This window comes from Aquarana catesbeiana, linkage group LG12, assembly GCF_042186555.1.
Source record: "Aquarana catesbeiana isolate 2022-GZ linkage group LG12, ASM4218655v1, whole genome shotgun sequence".
Lineage (NCBI taxonomy): Eukaryota > Metazoa > Chordata > Amphibia > Anura > Ranidae > Aquarana > Aquarana catesbeiana.
In genome coordinates this window covers 62753302-62764345 of record NC_133335.1, presented here as the reverse complement: position 1 = coordinate 62764345, position 11044 = coordinate 62753302, and positions in this window count along the sequence as shown.

The following is an 11044-nucleotide window of genomic DNA, read 5'->3' as shown; positions in this document are numbered from 1 at the left end:
CCCTGTGTCCTTCTCATCAATTGAGTTTATTGTGCTTAAACTTCCTCAAGTGGTTTGCGGCCCAACTTCTTCCACCCAACAAATAGTCAAGAAATTTGCCCTGAGGTTTAAGATGCTAGCCCACTTAGTCCTCTGGGGGTCTTAACTGTTTATCAAGGGTAAGGAGGTGCTACAGAATCAATGATACTAAATGTCAAGGGTCCTTGAGATAGTAGGGCTTACACTAGAGGGTTTTTGAAATAATGAGACTCACCCCGTGGTGTATAGGAGAAAAGGAGATTCACACAAAGGAGTACTTTGTACCTGTTTACTCAAGAAAAAGGGTACACATTTTAAATAACTCGAAGAAACTCTGGGAAAGTGAGAAACATGACACTCGCGAATCTAAACTTGTAGAGCCTAAGCAGGGAGCAAAGTAAAGATGTACTGCATTATGTCTGAACCTGGAGAGAAGACTGCGAGATGGAATTGCCCATGACAGCTGAGAGCGTTAACACCACAGCACTGAAGGGGATCATATGGCAGGTAAGACATTGCATACAAACACACTATAGCATAAAGCTCCAGGGGCCAATTATCTTTTTTTTTTTTACAAGGTTTATTTTTGCTTTAGAGTGGACCTTTACTCCCCTGAATAACCTCCCTGCACTCTCACCCCTCTAAATCACAAATTATTTTTTTTTTTGCTTTGCTTGCATTTTATTTCTAATTTTTGTCTGGCACTGCACCCTGCGGCCATTCTTTCCTAAGCATGAATTTCATGTCTCTGCTTCCGCAGTCTCATCACATATCCAGAAGTTTGTAGCAGTAGGACACATAGCAGGCTGCAGACAGAGATGATGCATGTCCTCATTTGCTGACTGAACCCCCAAAGAAGTAGCCAACTCTGGATCATTGAGGAGTACTAAGATGTTGGCACCAATGTTAATTTTGACGACGAAAACATTTTCTTAAAAATTTTTGCCACCGGCCTTTTTACAGTGATGAAAACAAAACGAAAATCAATTCCATTTTCGTTAACAAACAAAAAAAAAAATGAAAATGTGAGGGAGGGATGTTTACCCTTTTGAACTTCCGGTTTCCATGGAGCTCCGCCTGTGTAGAGCCCGTGAGTGCTTCTGCTCCCAGCAAGCAAGCGACTAGAGTCCGTAGCGTGCTTCGCTTAGCAGCAGTTAGCAGCAATGTGCAGCCAGCATTAGAGGCCTCTGAGTCCTCAGACTCAGTCCAGAACAGCACTGTGTATTACAGCCTTCCAGACGAGTGTCCCACTCCCGATGACCATCCAGAGTACTGTGAGTGTGTACATTACAATCTCAGGTCTCCCCTAAGACCACCGTCTGCTCAGAGCACTGTGTGCATTACAGGCCTCCTATGACCAGTGACCACTGGCATCCAGAGCACTGTGCATTACAGGCCTCCTCTCAGACCTGAGACCACCATCCAGCACTGTGCAGCATTGCAGGCCTCTCAGACCACTGTGCCAGAGCACTGTACATTGCAAGCCTCCCCTCAGACCACCATGCAGCACTGTGCAGCATTAAAGGCCTCTCAGGCCACTGTCCAGAGCACTGTGCAGCATTACGACCTCCCCCGGCTCTCTCTGAAATCGACAGGGAGGAACTGGACTCACCTATAACATTAGAGGAACTACAACAGGTTACAAAGGAGATGGCAGGTTAGAAATCTCCAGGACCTGACGGCCTTCGGGCATAGACCTACAAGCGCTATGGGATAATGCACTGTGTATAATGCACTGTGCAGCATTACAGGTCTCTCAGACCACTGTCCAGAACACTGTGCATTACAGGCCCCTCAGACCACTGTCCAGAGCACTGAGTAGCATTACAGGCCTCCTCAGACCACTTTCCAGAGTACTGTGTAGCATTACAGTTATCGTCCACGGCACTATGCAGCATTACAAGTCTCCTCAGACCACTGTCCAGAGCACTGTGTAACATTACAGCCAAAAACATACTTTGGGGCTCCCGCTGAGTGACGCTTCTTCTCAGTGACAGCTGTTATATAGCTGAGGGCCACTCAGTGATGTAACGGGTGACCCCTCCTTCTTCTGATGTCACGTGGGGGTAACCCATTTACATCACCGGGGGGCCTCGCCCTCAGCTATAAAACAGCTGTCACTGAGAAGAAGCATCACTTGGCGAGAGCCTCCCATGGAGGTGGAGTTGTTGCGGCTTTTTTTCTATTTTCAGTCTGTCGGGCGGCGTGAGACGGATCTACATCGTGGGACATTTTTATTTTTTAATAAAGGACTTGTCCCAAAGTGTCTCCTGTATTTTTTACTATTTTTGACACATTTTTTGTGAAATGGTAGGGTAGGTAGGTAGGTACAATGTACCCATTACCAATTCACATAGGGGAGGAGGCTGGGATCTGGGGGTCCCCTTGTTAAAGGGGGCTTCCAGATTCTGATAAGCCCTCCTCCCGCAGACCCCCACAACCACCGGGCAAGGGTTGTGGGGATGAGGCCCTTGTCCCCATCTACATGGGGACAAGGTGCTTTGGGGGTGACTCCAAAACATCCCCCCCATGTTGAGGGCTTGTGGCCTGGTAAGGTTCAGGAGGGGGGTCTCTCGTCCCCCCTCTTTTTCTGCGGCCTGCCAGGTTGCCTGCTCGGATAAGGGTCTGGTATGGATTTTGGGGGAGCCCCTACGCCATTTTTTTTTCAGATTGGCGCAGGGTTCCGTTTAATGTCCATACCAGACCTGAAGGGCCTGGTATGGATTTTGGGGGGACTGTTGCCATTTTTTTCTGAGTTTTTTCATGAGTTTTATCTATATTGCCATACTATAGACACCCCCCAGTCACTTTAAGCATTATTAAAATCACTGCTCCCGAAAAAAAGGTTAGTTTTTAAAACTTTTTTTTGCATTGATTCATGTCCCCTGGGGCAGGACCCGGGTTCCCAAACACTTTTTATGACAATAACTTGCATATAAGCCTTTAAAATTATCACTTGCAAAAACCGATGGCTAAGTCCGTGGAAATTAAACGTAAACTGCAACAATTGAAAGTAACTTATGCCGTGTTATATCCAAAAATACGGCGGGTAACCACCCTAGGGGAGACTTGGTTCCTTGACACCCCGGAGGGGGTGGCTAGGTGGCTGGCATCCCATAAGGGAAAATTATAGATGAACCGGAAAGCATTGCTTTGAATATAGAAATCAGGAGCATAATATGAAGTATAATGTATTTAAGGGCACAGCAGATCACAAATTTAGAATATAAAGGTGTTGGGGGCAGGGGGGGGGGGTCTAAACCCAGAGAGAAGGTGAATGAGGTAGGGGAGAGATATGGATGGTATGATTGGTGTGAAAGGTTTTTTAGGGGGTGTATGAAGAACAAACGCACTTTATATATGAAATATTTTGTCACAAAAATATCACAGAAGAAGTACAATAAGAAGAATAGGTATTGGTCAAAAAAAGAAAGACCATGCAAAGTTTATAGAAATTACACAATTAGCTTTGGGCAGATTGAATTATATGCATTTTTGGTATACCAAATGGTCAAATGGCTAATTGTATGCAGGTAAAAAAGTTAATTATATGTTCCTGGAATGTTCATGGTTTGGGAGATCCAGCGAAAAAAACGCAGTTCTCTCTGTAGCAAAAATGTATGGGGTGGGATTACTCTGCTTGCAGAAGACGCACCTTACCAATGTCTCTATACCCCAACTGGGTTGGGGAGATTCTATTCTAGAGGGGGTGAGCATTTTGATCAGATCCGGGGTGATGTTTACTTGCAGGCAGATTAAGATTGATGAACTGAGGTGCTATATTTTTCTATATTACATGATAGAGAATAGAACCTATGTGCTGGCTAATTTATATATCCCTCCACCTTTTAATACTTTGGTCTTGTATAAATTAATGGAGTTTGTTCTGGACAAGCCGGGTGTGCCGGTTATTGTTATGGGAGACTTTAATACGGCCATGGACTGAAAAGCGGATAGGTTCCCCTTGGGGACACAGACGAGTACTGTAGTTGATGACCGACTGTCCCTATTTTTGGGGAAGGCTGGATTAATGGATATATGGAGAGTGCGGAATCCGGAAGCCCGGCTGTACTCGTGTTTCTTCAGAACACAGTCCACACTTTCCAGAATAGATTTGGTACTGGGGAATGAGGAAGTACTTCATGTGATAAAGAATGTAGGTTACATTCCAAGAGATCTTTCGGACCATTCTCCGGTGACATTGTCATAGAATTAAGAGAGAGCTATCGCCCGGGGAGTGGAAAATAAGCCCCTTTTGGATGGAAATGATGGGTGAGCCAGATGAGGTATTAACAGCCTTAAGGAAATTTGTTTATCTGAATAAAGGCACTGCCTCACCAGGGGTGGTATGGGACACTTTGAAGGCTTTCCTTCGAGGTATAATGATACAAGTGTCAAAAATTGGACCAAGTATTGGAAAAAGGCGGCTGGGGAGAGGTTGGCAACAACGGAAGAACAATTGGTAAATGACCCGACCCCCGATAGACTCAGCGCTTGGTCAGAGGAACAACAGATTTATAGGACAACGATGATTAGGAAAGCAGAGAATAAACAACTCTTTCAGAAGCAGAACACCTTTGGGGAGTGGGAAAGTGTGGGGCGAATGCTGGCCCAGTTGGTTAGGACAAACTCATCCCCTTCTGTGGTCCCTACTATCAGCAGAGGGGAGGGTTTCTTCACATACTCCAGAAATTGTAGATAAGTTTAAAGAATATTATGAGGATCTGTATAGTTCTCGGCAGGAAGAAATGGGGGAGGAAGCGGATGTTTTTTCAGAGGTTTGCCGATCCCGGCTCTCTCTGAAGTCGACAGGGAGGAACTGGACTCACCTATAACATTAGAGGAACTACAACATGTTACAAAGGAGATGGCAGCACAGAGACCTGACGGCCTTCCGGTGTAGACCTACTAGCGCTATGGGAAGGTGTTACTCCTGGAGCTGTTGGGTTCTTAGACTGTTCGGCGGTGGAGGGAGAGCTCCCCTCAACTATGATGGAATCTACCATAGTAGTGATACATAAGGAAGGCAAAGACCCACTTAATACATCCTCATATAGACCCATTTCTTTATTGAGCACAGATATAAAAATTTGGGCGAAGGTCATGGTGACCAGGTTAAATAAAATTATTCAGAAACTTGTCCACCCCGTCGGGATTTATACCTGGAAGATCTACCAGTACAAATATATGTGTATATCTGAATCTACAGGTCCCGACAGATGGGGAGGGATCAAGGGCTATTTTGTCTTTGGACACCACCAAGGCCTTCGATAGCCTTGAATGGCAATATCTGTGGAGGATCTTGGCGGGGTTCCAATTTGGTCGGATCTTCATCAACTGGATAAAAATGCTATATAAACCGCCAAAAGCAAAAGTGACAGTGAATAGTGAATACTCTGACAAATTTAGATTTCTGAGGGGGGCGAGGCAGGGGTGCCCTTTGTCTCCCCTGCTCTTCGTCCTCGCAATCGAACCCCTAGCAATAGCCCTTAGGTCTTCCCCTGAGGTAGGAAGATTTGGAAGGGGAGCAGTGGAAGAAAAAGTTGCATTATATGCGGACGATCTTTTACTATTACTAGGAGACACGCAGACTTCACTGTTGAGAGGAATGGAAATAATCATAAACTTTGGCCAATTTTACGGGCTCACCATAAACTGGGAAAAATCTGCACTATTACCTGTAGATCCCCTAGAAAGCCCCTTGCCTTACGAGGTCGGCCAGATTCAAATAGTGGACAAAATGAAATATCTGGGAATAAATATCACAAGAGACCCTAAACAATATATCATAAATAACATTGTCCCGCTTCTAGCTTAATTTAGGGGAAAAATTTAAATATGGAACCGACTCCCATTATCTGTAGCAGGACGATGTAATTTAATCAAAATGCTATGGAGGCCGCAGCTTATCTATCCATTGCATAATTCCCCAGAATTAATCTGGAAAGGAGGTCCGGCAAGAATCTGTTTGCGTACCCTACAATTACAAAGACAGGAAGGAGGGTTGCACTCCCACACTCAAGTTATTACTTGGCGGCACAACTACAGTATATGGGAGGGTGTAATAGGTTGGAAGGGGGATATGTAGGGAGGGAAATGTTGCTACTATACTCCGCATAGATAAATGGTGGAAGTCGTGGAGGCAGGTTTCTTTCCTTCTAGGTTTCCCACTTTGAGTTTGATGATAAGAGTATGGGATACAGTGAAGAACTTCATTAATCAGCTATATAAAGATGGTACCCTGAAATCTTTTCAAGAATTGAGAGAACCAAATATTAGGCATGCCCTAGTAGAACAGTTTAGAAAGAGGACACTGGAATGGAGCAAAATTCCACTGCTCCAGAAAGTAATTAATGCAAAAACATTTAAAAGGCCTAATTTCGAGTCTATACCCACATATATATAAGGGGAGCCTGGAAGGGACAGAAGCCCCACCGAGTAGGAGGAGATAGGAACAAGATGTAGGAATCATAACTGAAGTGCAGTGGAGTAGAATCCTGGAAAGAGGCCCGTTGGTCTCACTCTCCCCCTCCCAAAGGATGTCACATATGTTCTTGTTATATAGAGCTTATTACACCCCTCAAAAGCTTTTTTTGTTTGGCCGTAGATCAGATGCCAGTTGCCCCAGGTGTGGGGAAATAGAAGGGGACTTAATCCACATGTTTTGGAGGTGCCCAAAGCTATTCCGGTTTCTGGAACCATAGGTCAGGTATTCGGGGGGCCCCCAAATCTGGACGTAAGGATATGTGTATTGGGCTTTGTAAAGGGGAGGGTAACCCTGGATGTACCCAAGTCGCAATCCTTAGATGTTTTTTTCCAGGCAAGGAAATTGATAGCACAAAGATGGCAATCGGTTCTACCCCCATCCAGTAGAAAGTGGGAACGTGGCATGAATAAGACAATATGGAAGAGAAAATTGGTATATGTTAGACAGGGGTGTTTAAAGAAATATGAAGAGATTTGGAAACCCTGGCGAGATGTGAAGTCATACCCTCCTTAGAATAGGGTGTAAGAGGAAAATGAGTTAGGAATCATCTGTATAAAGAAAGAAGGATAATGAGGAAACAGGAGATGACAGGGGTAGGGTTACCAATATCTAAAAGGTAGAGAATAAAGACAGGATGTGACATATTGAAATGGGAGGGAAGTGTGACTGAGAGTGAAAGGTGTGAAGCCAGGTGGTGGGAGTGGCTGAGAGTGGTCGGTCACTAGGATTGTGAAGAAGGAGATGGAATGGAGGCGGGTCAAATGGTTGGAGTGGGGATGTCGCGGGGATGGGCATGGTGGAATCGAATGGAGGATGAAAGGGAGGAAGATCAGCCCATTACAGAACAAGTACCTGAGAAGCTTACCGCAAACATGTTTTTTGTTTTATTCCAGTATTTTTATATGTAAAATGGAGGAGGAAGGGGGAGGGAGAGAGGGTAATGGCTGTTTGTATGTTAAGATGATTCATGAAAAATGCTTCAATAAAGATTATAAAGTTAAAAAAAAACATTACAGCCACCGTCCAGAGCACTGTGCAGCATTACAGGCCTCCTCAGACCACCGTCCAGAGCACTTTGCAGCATTACAGGCCTCCTCAGACCACTGTCCGGAGCACTGTTTAGCATTACAGCCATCAGCCAGAGCACTGCGCAGCATTACAGGCCTCCTCAGACCACTTCCAGAGCAGTGTACTGCATTACAGGTCTCTCAGACCACTGTCCAGAACACTGTGCATTACAGGCCCCCTCAGACCACCGTTCAGAGCACTGGGCAGCTTTACAGGCCTTCTCAGACCATTGTCCAGAGCACTGTGTAACATTATAGCCACCGTCCAGAGTACTGTGCAGCATGACAGGCCTCCTCAGACCACCATCCAGAGCACTTTGCAGCATTACAGGTCTCCTCAGACCACTGTCCAAAGCACAGTGCAGCATTACAGACACCGTCCAGAGCACTGTGCAGCATTACAGGCCTCCTCAGATCACCGTCCAGAGCACTGTGCAGCATTATAGGCCTCCTCAGACCACTGTCCAGAACACTGTGTAGCATTACAGCCACTGTCCAGAGCACTGTGCAGCATTACAGGCCTCCTCGGACCACTGTCCAGAGCACTGTGCAGCATTACAGGTCTCTCAGACCACTGTCCAGAAGTCCACAAGTGTCAAAAATTGGACCAAGTATTGGAAAAAGGCAGCTGGGGAGAGGGTGGCAACAATGAAAGAACAATATGTGAATGACCCGACCCCCGATAGACTCAGGGCTTGGTCAGAGGAACAACAGATTTATAGGACAACGATGATTAGGAAAGCAGAGAATAAACAACTCTTTCAGAAGCGGAACATCTTTGGGGAGAGGGAAAGTGTGGGGCGAATGCTGGCCCAGTTGGTTAGGACAAACTCATCCCCATATGTGGTCCCTACTATCAGCATAGGGGAGGGTAGGGTTTCTTCACATACTGCGGAAATTGTAGATAAGTTTAAAGAATATTATGAGGATCTGTATAGTTCTTGGCAGGAAGAAATGGGAGAGGAAGCAGATGTTTTTTTCAGAGGTTTGCCGATCCCGGCTCTCTCTGAAATCGACAGGGAGGAACTGGACTCACCTATAACATTAGAGGAACTACAACAGGTTACAAAGGAGATGGCAGGTCAGAAATCTCCAGGACCTGATGGCCTTCGGGCATAGACCTACAAGCGCTATGGGATAATGCACTGTGTATAATGCACTGTGCAGCATTACAGGTCTCTCAGACCACTGTCCAGAACACTGTGCATTACAGGCCCCTCAGACCACTGTCTAGAGCACTGAGTAGCATTACAGGCCTCCTCAGACCACTGTCCAGAGCACTGTGTAGCATTACAGCCACTGTCCAGAGCACTGTGCAGCATTACAGGCCTCCTCAGACCACTGTCCATTGTCCACTTGTCCAGAGCACTGTGCAACATTACAGGCCTCCTCAGACCACTGTCCAGAGCACTGTGCAGCAATACAGGCCTTCTCAGACCACCGTCCGGAGCACTGTGCAGCATTACAGGCCTCCACTTAGACCACTGTCCAGAGCACTGTGTAGCATTACATCCCCATCCAGAGCACTGTGCAGAATTACAGGCCTCTCAGACCACTTTCCAGAGCACTGCGCATTACAGGCCTCCTCAAACCACCGTCCAGAACACTGTGTAATATTACAGCCACCCTCCAGAGCACTGTGCAGCATTACAGGCCTCCTCAGACCACTGTCCAGTGTCCACTTGTCTAGCATACTGTGCAGCACTACAGGCCTCCTCAGACCACTGTCCAGAGCACTGTGCACTGTGTGCAGCATCACAGGCCTCCTCAGACTACTGTCTAGACTCCAGACACACAAAGTGCAGCATTACAGTGAATGGCAAAAGCTCACATCAATGCATGACCTACTGCTGCCTTTTGCGGAACATAGTAAAACCATCCAGAGTGACACCATGTCCATGTCCCTGGCTGTCCCTGGCAGTCCCTGCCTTTTTGATCTACTCAGCCACCTTGAGGACTTTAAGCAGAACACTAGCTACCAAGACCTTGCCACAATTGCACAGACAATGAAAGGGAATGTGAGCTTTTGCTTCATTCTTAGAGAATATTCAGGAACTGCTTAAAAAGGAAGAGGAGTATGCCATAAGAAAATCCACATTACCCCACACACAAGATAAGAAATCTGAAGATGATGTGGTACAGGAGGATATTGAAAAATCACAGGAAGTGGAGGAAGCACCATCCACATCTAAGCAGCCAGTCTTTTGATTTCTTTCTAAATGCTGCAGAAGACCCAGGAAGAGGATCTCCCCAAACAGCACAGAGCAGCACAGATCAGAAAGTATAGCCGTGATATAGCTATAGCTTTGGCACCAAGTTACCTCCATCACCGAGGAGTGGACACTGGAACAGATTTTTGGCTATCAAAGAGTGACCTTTTTATCATCAGCTAAAACCTTTTGCATTAGACCTGCTGGCTATGTCATCTTCTCAAACATTTGCAGAGAGCGTATTCAGTATCACAGGTGACCTCTCTAGAGGCTGGCGGAATAGAGCAAGGGTCATGTTGGCACAAAGTGCTTTCCTTAAAATGAATCGAAACAAATAGAAGTGTTTTATTCTCCATGTATTTCTATTTCTAACATAAGAAGCATACCTAATACTTGTTGGTTGTGCTTATTGCAATTGGAAAAATCAATAATTCAACAACAGTTTTAATTGTCAATTCAATTTTAGGAAAAAATGCACAGGCTACAAATGCCATAAGTATGTGGAACTATAACAATCACCACTTTTTTATCAACTCCTCTTTCTGTTAGCATTGGCAAATTTGACTACATAGGTAAATATCACACTAATGAAAAAGAAAAATAGATCAGTAACTGTCAAATAGGGGAGCCTTATGTTGGGGGCCCTGCCCCTGGGGTATTCTTTTTAGTGTGATATTTACCTCTATTGTCATTGTGAATGCTGAGAGAGAGAGAGGAGTTGATAAAAAGTAGAGATTTTAATAATCCACACACTAATGACATTATTGTAGACTGTGCACTTTTTCTTTGAATGTATCTAAGAATTAGAACTGTTGAAATAATAAACTAACAGTAAACTGATTCTTATTGTAGAAATAAGCATTACCCTTGTTATGGAATTATTTCTGATTGGGACTCTAAAACAAAAATTAGAACTGCAGCTGCAGGAACAGATTCACAGGACGCAAACACTGTGTTAGGTGAAGGTTACAGAACACATTTCAACAGTGCGAATAAACTGGAGTCTCTTGTGCTTAAATGAACAATACAGTGAATGTCCATGTAATTTCCCTCCTTTTGTTTATTTGACACCATTCTTCTCCGCGTTACATTCAGCCGATTGCTGGTAAGTCCTGTTACATTGGCGCAGAGAGACGGCGTCCTGTTCAGCTCTTTCCTAGTTTTCTCACAATAATGGGTTCATCAGGGCATGTGGACCATTTGTTGGTACAGCGGTTAGTCACACAGAGGCATAGCCTGATGAGGAAGTAAATAACAAATAT